The following is a 12,100-nucleotide window of genomic DNA, read 5'->3' on the forward strand; positions in this document are numbered from 1 at the left end:
TTGTGGTAAGCTTAAACTGCTTCCGATAAACAGATAAATAAATAAAAATGTCTATCACATGAATGAATAATCCACTATCATATTATAAAGTTGTTTGAAATATTCATTTATTTATAACTAGATTTTCTGCTTATCATTTAGTTTTCCCTCATTTTTTTTCTTAAAATAATACATCTTAACCTAACTGAAACCAGTTACCATTTGTTTTGTTTATTAACTAAAATTATTTAGCCAATATCATCGTGTTACTTTTTATTTCTTTTTCATTTATCTGCATTTTGTTTACATTGTATTAAGGTGTATTAGCTAGTGCTCTGTGTTTGTTTTGCTTTTGAAAAATAGAAATTATTTAAATCACTGTAAATGGTGAATTATACCGCCGAGTCAAATGGCTAATCTGCGAATCACCTCAAAATCATAACGCATTTATCAGTATATGATCAGAAATTAGTATTCTAATCAAGATTCTGTATTAAGTTTAGTGTTTTCATCACTAAACCTGTATCGTGTCCCTAATATCTAACATCATAAGTTACTCATTTATTTTTCTGCCTCCTGTTTACTTAAATCGGTTAAAATCTCAAGTTTGTTCCGCTATTTAGTTAAGCTTTGCCAGTAACAGTTTTTTGTTTCATGCGTAGATAACTTCATTTTATGAGTCCATTGAAATCGTTTGCTTTGGATTTGTTTAATAATACATATGAGAGGTATTTTCTTTTATTCTCACAGCTTAATGTGCTATACAGTTACTTTAAAGCTTGGTTTCCATTTAAATTTTCGTTTTTCTTCAGATTTGAACCCGACAATTGCATAGGTTCTAGATTATTTATTATAAACCAAAGGAATTTTCAACATTGTTCATACATTCAAGTCAAGGAGTTTTCTTGATTGGAATACTAGTAACTAAGTAATATTTGAAAAAAGTGAATAAGCTCAGTAGTTAGTTTGATTTCGTTTTTACTTTATTCTCAGTGCTTAATTGCATAGTATTTCATTGTTCTAATTGATGGATTTAAAAATTCTTTAGGAGGCGGATTATTATTATTATCTCTTCTCTCAGATTTATGGATTACATTTTTAAGTGTGTTGATAATAGGAACGAACCTTCCGATTGAAGTAGGTGAATAGTTGACATTATCTATTCATTAGGGTTAAAATTAAATATTCATCTGACAAACAACGTATTATTTGTGTGATCTTGGTGTTCTGGATTGGATTTTGCAATAGTTTTAGATTAGCATACTACCGATAATAATAAATGACGGATAATAATGTAACAGTTGTTCGGATCTCTACTAATTAATCAACTGCTTTCACATTGTCATACCAATTCTGTATGTTAATAGTTAGGTTTCAATGGAAAGTAAATGATTGAAATTCGCCACAACATTGTTGTTATGTTTTGTCAGCCCACTAAGATTCTTGTTTTAGGTATCCATTTATATCCACATTCGTAGATCAACAACAATAATGCATTACTTTACTGAAAGATAATTTTACCGTTATATCGCGTTTTTTACTCCAACCTTTGTTGAAATATTCATGTGTGACTAATACTTTCTATACATGCATCATCACTACACTATTAACTCACTATGGATGTTTAGGTCTTAAACAAATACATACTTACCCATATATTTAATCATTTATGCAAATGAGATGTGTGTGTTTTTAAATATTTCCGCTTAGAATTTGGCTTTTCCTCTAGTTAGATACTATTTTTGGTTTCGATGCACAGTAGACTGCTAATGATTGTATTTTCTCTTTGGTTGCTGTGTAGTGGATTTACTTTCTTCCAAATACAGAATATTTCATTGTATGCTATACACTTATTTTTCGCTCAGATGTTTTCTGTTATTGTGTTTGTATAAATGAGCTGCCATTTCACTTAATCACTTATTTAGTAGTGTTCATAGCTGTTAAACGTATCTTGCAAAAAAATTCATCGGTTGTTTTGTTGTATATCCGAAAAGTTAAATTGCAGTGAATATCTCAAAAGAACGTTTAGGTTCTATGTCAAAAATTGAGATAAAGCTTCATTATTTGAAATGTTCACTGTGTTCGCCAAGTGTTATCGCCTATTATTTTTAATTTTGTTTTATTTACTTTTAAAACCTAATTTCACTTCCTTTTTTTACACCGATTACATTTGAATCATCTTCAAATGTGAATTGCTAAAACCAACGTGTTCTGCCTAAAAAAATAGACGGCTGTTTATTGTGGATGATGAATTCATCGCTTAGTTTCACGAATTTTGTTCATTCAATGAATCACTACAAATAATTGGAAAATACATGTTTGTAGATTAGAGTGAAAGTAAATCGGGATTAAGTGTTATCTTTGTTTAAGTTTGATTGAATCAATAAGACAGCAAGCAGAATATATAATAAAGCTCCTATTTATTAAGTTATTCAATTATCTGTCTTTAAAATATTCATAATCGTCTTCATTTGATATTTACCATTAAAAGATTCATATTTCATCCAGTCAAAAATGAACATCTTTACTTCTTATTAAATGTAAAGAAATACATTAATTCATTTACAAATAATATTTGTCTGCTTAATAAAATAATAATTCATTTATAGCTAACTCTTTCATTATAATTTCCATAATTATAATTATTTAAATCATTAATATTTATACTGATTTTTCTAGTGAAAATGAAAAATTATGGACGTCAGATTATTCATTTCATACTCAAAGTGAATTGTTATCCTCAACATCTTTATGGAAAACAATTACTCTATCATTGATTGATTCAAATGAACAAATTGTAACTGATTATAAGGTCAATGTTTAATTTATTTTATATATATATATATATATATATATTATATAATTATTTTTTGATTGGTTAATTATTCCCCCTGTTTTTTTCTTCTTGTATATGAAATTAAGGTCTAGTTTTATATGATTATGACTTTCTTTTTGTTTTTTATTTATTTATTGTATAAAGGTAGTGTAAACATGACTAAGTTTAAGGGTAGTATTTACATGTTTAATCTCCACCTAGTACATAGATGTTTTCATTGTTTTTTCAGGTCAAAATTTTATTTATTTCCATTTCAATTAACTTTGTGAAATGAACTATCATGTGAATAAGTATACTTGTATTGATGTGTTCATTTTTTCTTCTTAAGCTGTTAATTTGAATGAATTATATCATATTGTTATGGGATAGTTTCTTCTTGAATAGACTCTTTACAACTCTTTGAAATTCTAAGTACTTGGATAGTAATTTCATCGTTTTTTACGTTCTCATTATAGTAAATGATCTTTGTATTTCTGATTATAATTTGCTAGTGTTTTATACTATATCGCAATTTGTTTTACTCTTTGTACTGTACTAACAAAACTAGCGATATTTCCTTCAAATAGTATTTTAGTTCGAAAATATTTTGTATTATATACTTCTAGTTTATGTGGTTTAAATTTTTTGTTGTTGTTGTTGTTTAGATATCATTCTTAGAGATTAATTATTTAAGAAGTTTATTCTCACTTTACACTTAAAGTTCTCATACTGAGTTCGTATAATTAACCTTGGTATTGGATGAATGTTAAATTTCTGTGTGTTGAAGTGGATCCCAGTTGAGTTCTTTCTTCTCTTTGACTGATTGTTTTGTATAAGCTTTCACAATTGACTAATTCTACTTTATCGCAAATCTCATAATATTTATGTTAAGTACTCATTTGACATGTAAAGTTTTATTAGAATTTTTTATATGGTTACAATAGTCGGACAATATTATTACTATTCATGGTAATAATAATCGTATTATTGATAATAATGATCGCAATAATAATGGCGAACCGAATGAATTTCATTACAAATACAAAGACTTACTGATACAACCTTTCACATAACTTTTGTGTATGGTAGGAGGCTAATTTCAACATTTCTACCAAAATGTTAGTGATCATAAACTAATATTATGATAAGTTCAATTTAAAATACATTGAACCTTGATTTTTTCTAGAGCATATTTACAGTTGTTTAACTATTATTCTAGTTTAGTTTATCTCCCGAGAATGTTGAGGTTATACTTCAATGTATTGTGATTGAATTGAGTCAAGTTTGCGTGACTATGAATACTACTACTATTTTGTTAATTTTCTTTAATTTTTTCCATCTTCAAAAATCCATTTCTTTTTAGGTGTATGCTCATTTTTCTAGTATGTCATTTTCTTAATTATATTTTTTAATTTAAGTGCTTGTACAAAGCATAGTACTTCACAAAATCGCCAAACTTCGGTTATCTGTCAGAATACGGAGTTATGGTCGTCAGGTTCTCTCAATAATTTAACTAGTGAATGGTCTACAACTCGGATTGAAATACAAGAGCCTACAATATCTTCTGATTCAAGTTACAAGGTGTGTGTGTTCGCGAATTGTTCAGTAACTTAGCATATAAATGGTTATTGTCAGTTATTCTAAAACATATTTTGTCAAATTATGAATCCGGTATTTTAAACAGTTTGTATAACTTTGAATGATAGACTAGTTATGTTTCTGTGTTCTTTTGTAAACTCAGTGATTCGAAGAATGATTTACAGCTTTAAAAAAGGCAATTCGTCCATTCTGACTTTGTAATTAGCAATTGAATATATGTTGTTTGTGAGTCTGACTGAGTTTCTTTCATTAACTTTGGTACGCTTCATGGATTTTCTTGAGTTTCTGACAATTCAGTAAATATTGCGATTGCTTTATTGATTGGTTGTATGTGAATATGATTGAGTTAAAACCTTTTATTTTCTAAACTTTATTTATGACTACTTCTTACTTAATTACATTTTATTCCTTATGGTTAATATAATTAATAAATATATATTTTACCGAATTAATTTTTTAAGTGCATGCATCAAGCATGGTACTTCACAAAATCGTCAAACTTCGGTAACATGTCAGAATACAGAATTATGGTCTTCAGAGTCTTTGAGTAAAATTTTCGAACAGTGGTCAACAGCTAGAGTTGATTTACAAGAGATTGCATCTACGCGTGATTCAAGTTACAAGGTGTGTATGTATGTGAACATTTTTAATTAGCTTTGATCAATGGTAAAACCCATGTCTTTATTTTTAACATTATCTTCATTGAAATAGAAAATTACTCCGTACTGGTGAGTACTAGTTTAGTAGTTATATTTTAATTTCAGGCAACCGAATTCACTAGTTAATGCAAAGAAGTATTATAGCAATCTAAAGACTATCTGGAAACTGATTACCTAATAACTGTTCTGATTGTTTGCGTTATGTTTGACATCTTCCTTGTGATTTATATTTGCTTGTTTCTTTATTCACAAATTCCTCTCCCTTTTCACTTGCTTTTACTTCTTTTGTTTTACGATTTTTCTTGTATACTCTTGAATTAATCTGTTGAAAAGTAACCTGTATTTATATTTTTCTCTTTTCTAAAGTTCATGTGTTAAGCAAAATACTTATGAACGTGGGGAATCTGCTGTTTTATGCAAAAATCATGATTTATGGTCATCAAATGAAAATGATAATGCACGTATATATCCTTCAAATGTATGGTCTGTTGCCAAAATTGATTTACATCAAAATCAACAACGTGATTCTATCCTTTCAACAGATTCAAGTTATAAGGTGTGAGGGTGTGTATGTGTGCGTATAGTATCTTATAGCACACACTAATCGTTTCATTTCTATGGGTTCTTTCTCTTTTTATAGAAGGAATAATTAGCGCAATAATGGGGCCCATCTGTAGTTTAAGCTTCACGTCATCTAAATTTATTTTTTTTCTTAACTACCATACATTTAACTTCAGAAATCTATTATATGCACACTTATTGATAATTCCTGGAATAAAATATCCTCAGTATTACCTCACAGTATATATCATTCAAATAAAAGTTAACATTTTCGAACTATCTCTTAGGCCTGTCCATTTTTACGTTAATTTATCTTTTTACTTACAAGAAGTATTCTAGGAAGTGTGAAGTCATAATTTGTCTACCTCATTACTTACGTAATCTATTGTTAACATTTTTGATTACAACATTTATTCATATTTTGTAAGTACATGCATAAACTGATAAAGGTCTAGTGTCTGTCATTTATTTAGAATCAGTGTTCTTAAATGAAGCATATTCTCTGCATGTAATTTTACTAGTTTTGCTTTTCTCGGAAAAAAAAGTTACGGTAACATGATTTTTTAAAATCCATAGAATAAAACCACCAATATGTGAAGTCTAAAATTCTATACTTTACGCGTACAAGTGTGATTTCTGATTGTTTGCATGAAGTTTTGACATCTATAGTTATTTCTTATTTGAGTACATTACTTTACCAGGTATATACCCGTACTTTGTGTTATCGTTTAGTTCTAATTATGATGTATGGACAAAATGGTAGTCTGTGAAAGTCATTTGAATGTATGTATTTCTATTTATTATTTCTTCATTTTACCCTATCAATTACCTAACAATTTATCCTCAATTTTCTTCGTCTTATAAGCAGTATATGTATAATGTTAATGGCTTTTTGTTTAAAAAAATAAATTTTTATTTACTTTACAAGATCATGTATAAAGCATAGTACTCAAGAATTCGGTAAATCATCGGTCACATGCGAAAATGTTGATCTGTGGTCATCAAAATATGCGTCGAACAATGTTATATCGAATGACGTATTATGGTCTGTTGCGAAAATTGATCTGCCCGCTTCTTCCGTATCATCTGACATAAGTTATAAAGTGCGTACTGATCGAAATATACGTTATTTTGTTTAAATATATATTTCGTTAAAATTAATAATAATAATAATAATAATAATAATAATAATAATAATAATAATAGAAGTGTTAAAACCAAAGAGAACCGAGTTTTGTCAAACATTTGTTGATAATTTTTCCGGTTTACATACAGAATATGGAGCTATTGAAAAGCTTTGTTTTCATGTCTTATTCATTTACTATTGGGAATTTATTTCATCTGTGACAGTTGAAAGGGATTTCATCTGTATAGAAATACTTCATGCACATGTTTTTTTGTCCAACACCACTGATGTTCGTTTACATGAATTCCATTTTTTCTTAAAACAAGTACACTTAATAAATAGAATTTTTACTAATGTTGTATAATCATATATCATAAACGAACTTCTCATAGTCGATATTCCAATTATTTCTAAGACGTGTCGAACTAGTGATTAGAACATTAAACTTGAAATTATTTAAGTAGTATGAATAGCACTCACTAGTGATTATACATCCCTGTGTATCTAGTTGCTAAGTCTCAATGGATTTATTATTATTATTATTATTATTATTATTATTATTATTATTAGTACTCTGAGTTGTTAACCCGTTTGGTATATTCGTAAAATGAACTATACTCTGGTATTATATATATGCATCAAAATTTGTTATTACTATCTAGTTTATTGAGTTTACAAAACATTGGTCATAGTTTTCATATAGGTCAGATAAATATGAATACTTAAACTATCAAATGGGTTTTTGTGGAGATTGTAGTAATTTCAATGGTTAAGATCATGAGTCAGTTGAAGCTAGACCACCATGTGAGATAGAAACTCACTGATGACAATGGTGGATGTGTCGCTCAATATCGTGGATTAGTTGAAGTTAGACATTAACACCGTTGGATACCGGCTCAGTGGTCTAGTGGTTAAGTGCTCGCGCACGAAACCATTATGTCCTGAGTTCGAATCTCGCAGGGGGCGAGGTCGTGGATGCACACTGTTGAGGAGTCCCACAATAGGACGAAACGGCCATCCAGTGCTTCCAGGTTTTCCATGGTGGTCTAGCTTCAACTGAGTCATGATCTTAACCATTGAACTTAAACTATCACAAAAATTACAACTCATAATTCAGTACATAAATATGTGTAAAGTTATATATTCATATTATACTTCTTTTTATTGATTAACTTTGAGGTGAAACAATGATAATTGTTCCTTTCTCTGAACATTAATCATAATTCATTGTTAAATATACGTGTATTAAAATTCAATTATAGTTGTTGTGCTATATCACTAACTTAGTTTTTTTTTCAGTTTTTCTGAAAATTTACTTTTACATTTATAAATACATAAAAGTTATAAAATAATTTTTTAACACTGGTTAAAATGGATTATTTTTATGAAACATTCTTTTCATGTATTATTGTGTTTAATACATTTTTCTTTATACTATTCAAAGTTTAATCAATGAAATCTGTGTTCATGTTAGTTAGGTTGTCACATTTTAATATTAACAATCTAAATTAAAAAGGTATAAAGTTTATTATACATTATATACATTTCTAAATCATCATTGTGAACATTTATTGACTGCTATGATGTTTTAATGTATAATAGTAAGCAATCATAAAACCTATTTTATAAAATACAAACTATTTATTACATATTATATTCGTTCTGTTTGATTTTTATTGAAAAAAACCTAAAGATGGTTGAAGAGTGCCTGTGTTATTCTTTTTTCTTCGATACCTCTTAACGTCATCTTTTCTTTACTCCTTTTTGTTGAAATTATATTTCCATTATTCACCTTCACTCAATTAGTGCATAACCTGTAGTAATAATCAATTATTACATTTGTAATATAAAATTTTACCTAATTTATAGAGCATGTGATCGTGTAACATACCGTGGAGATCCAGCTGTAGTATGGTAGGTGTTACCTAATTTTGATTTTGCATGTGTTTTACAGTGCATTAATTCATCGACTAAACATTAACTATCAATAATGGGATTCTCAATAAGATACTAGTCTTTTAAAGTTCCTCTTAGTGACTGTGTATAACATGTTGAATAAAGAGACATTACGCTTGCATATTACGGTAACTAATGTTAGCATAGGTTCTGTATTACATTTTATTGTAGCCCAGTTTAAAGAATTCAAGTATGTAGTTGTTAGTTAAAGTCATGCATTAAACTTTTCAGATTTTCAAGCATTACATTCCTCGATAGATTTATAATTTCCATTTAAGATATCTCTTTTCAACAGATTCATTGTTGAAAAAAGATCCCTTCGCTGAATTTGGTGTTTCTATCATTACATTTTTATCAATCTTTAACAGAATTATTCATATATTGAAGTGTATATTTCATCCCGTGAATTTGTTGATTAAGTTGAGATTCAATCTTCTAATTTTTTCTTTTATAAACATGCTATAAGGTCATTATGGTGAAAATAAAACTACTTGTTCGTCAGTTCGGTCAAGATAAATTCTCTTCTTTTGTTTGTATATTTTATCAATATATTCATTATTTTATTTTATCTAAATTTTCCAGTGCCAATAAACCTATTTGGTCATCGATGAAATCTAATAGTTTACAGGATTTGAATCAATCTATTTGGAATATTGTTTTCATTCAACTTGATCAACAAATAACCAATCAGTCTGAGTCAACACTGTCTGATTATAAGGTTAGCTGAGAGAAGTCATACAACGAATTATTAATAACTACTAATGTCTTTGTTTATCAAAAACCTAATTTTGGTTAGAACGAACGTTGTTATCGAAAGGGTCTACTACAATATATTCCTTATTTTAAGTTTTCTGTATTACTTTTTCCCTAGTGTAGATATTTCATAAAAATAGTTTCAGGAAATATAGCAAAATAGTTCATCTGTAATTATATGAACTAGATCGAGTCTTAACACTGCTAAATCACAGGTTCGAACCCCAATTCATTTAGTTTTACTTCTGATCCTTTTATTCACACCACTGACTTTATTATTAAAATTGTTCACTCTGTCAATTTATGATTTGAATTTTTGTTTGAATTCTAATTAGGAATATTTATTGTTTATTTGAATAGAAATACAATATATTGACGAAAGTTTAATGCTGACAATAATGTGTATTTTGTGTTTATGAAATTATTCAACTTCGGGAATAAAACGCTACTATTCGGTTTATTAATTAGTTTTCATTAACATTTAATATGATTTGTTAGCATGATGTCGATGTTGACGCGTTGTGGTATGTTTGATACGTCATACACCATTCCTTTACCTCCTCTCCATATTTTTTTGTTTTTCCACTTCTGAAATTCTTATCTTTCTATTCAGTTGTTTCGAAATCTGGATTTAGTCTATTTTTTTATTGTTAGCAATTATTATTTAATTTGAGATTAAAATTCAATTTGAATTTAGAGAATGTATGAATCAAAAACAACAAGGGACTGGTTATGAAGGAGTTTTCTGGTAGGTGGATTTTTTTCTTTATTCCATCATCTTTCTCATTTACTTGTTAAGCTTGAATCATCCAATTTGGAATTCTACCTTGCCTTCTCATCAAATAATTAAGCATAAACAATCGAATGACTGGTTTAAGGCGATGATATCATTGAATTCTGAAAATGACTATAAGGTGATTAAATATTCGTTTTTCTTGAAATGTTTTCGTTTGTTTACACTTAACCATTTTTTTATGATGTCATTCATTATGCATGTAAATTATCATTGTTTCTTCTAATTAAGGTCCTTATGGGTTAATCTTGTGATCTTACACAAACGGATAATCATTGTATATTTTTTCGTAATACAATTTTATTAATCAAAATAATTATTGGAAATTATCAATAGAGTGGTATTAAATATTTTAGATGTCTGTAAAGCTCTTTTAAATCTCATTTATGGTTCAATGGTTATATTACTATTTGTTCAACCAAACAGTTTTATCTTACAATAGATTGGATTTGTTTGAAATTTCCTCATCTTCTCAATGATAACTGGGATTCTATAAAGTTTTCGTAGTTCCTATTGAAAATTACTCTTCACACTTCACTGCTTATTATCATGTTATAAATAACTAAATATGACTTAGCCGATTAAACATTTTTTTTTGAATTATTAGTCAACTAGTCTCAACAGTGGTGTTTCAGCTTTAATTTACACAAATTATTGATCTCTAGTTTTTGTGTAAAACAATTAATTGGCAAACCCGTACTTGGTTGCTCAAATTAGAATAATTAATTATTCTTCTTTCAAGCAAGTTAAAAGTGTAATGCATAAAATATTATTCTGATTGAAAAATTGAGTCGTTGTGTGAATATGGTCATCATTGGAATAAAACTGTTCAGTGTATGTTTGCTTGTTCACTACATAAAATTCCTTCCTCTCGTTACTTTCCTGTGCTTTCTTTAATACCCTACATCTTGTAATCTATAATGGATTACTATATCGCTAAATGTTGTTATACTTACAATTTGTAATCATTATTTTTATTTATTTTAATGGCTTTTTGCTACTGTTCAAAACATCATAGTTCTTGTGAAGAAATTCGTCGTGAACAAACTGGAGCTTTGGGAGTATTTTGGTAATTAATTTATGGAAAGAGTCTTTATAACGTCGAATTTCCTTTCTATAGCTCAAATGATCAACTTTGGCAGTCACCTTCTCATCACGAACTCGATTCTCATTGGATGAATGTTAAGATTGATCTCGTTTCAAAATCATCTAAATCTACTGATTTTAAGGTGCTGTTTTGCTCCATAGTGTTTGTTCAGTTTTCTGAATAGTATTTCTAAATCGTTTCTATGCAGTGACATACTAGGATGGAGTTTGTACAAAGCTGTTGATATACTGTCAAAGTTCACAACATTTTATTTTAGCTGTACTGTGTATTAGGGTCATTATTTCTCACAAAATAAATCGATCTTAGAGCTCATCGTTTGAATATGTATACCTCATTTAGATTGACGGTTACTTTCGTTATGATGATAACTCACATATGAATCGTACAAACTGATATTTCCTTAGTTCGCCGGAATTGCTGTCTCACATGAATGAATTCTTATCGATGACATCACCAAATTTTTTTTAAGTTACAGTTTTATTAAAATGAGTTTTGATTGAGTAAACCGGAACGTAAATTTGGATAAATCTTGTATGTTTCTCATTATGGATTTAAACAATTTAACTTGATTGACAAAAATACGTACCTCAATTTACTTTTGTTCTCTCAATTAGTGTACATGAAATGTTTATCTTATTATCATTTCAATTATTTTTCAATGAGAACCTCTCAATATTAATTTATTATGTATGAACTTGCTTGATTTATTTAACCCAGCTTCACACCATCTGTCCAACCTACATTGACTCAT

Source organism: Schistosoma haematobium, chromosome 1 (assembly GCF_000699445.3).
Source record: "Schistosoma haematobium chromosome 1, whole genome shotgun sequence".
Lineage (NCBI taxonomy): Eukaryota > Metazoa > Platyhelminthes > Trematoda > Strigeidida > Schistosomatidae > Schistosoma > Schistosoma haematobium.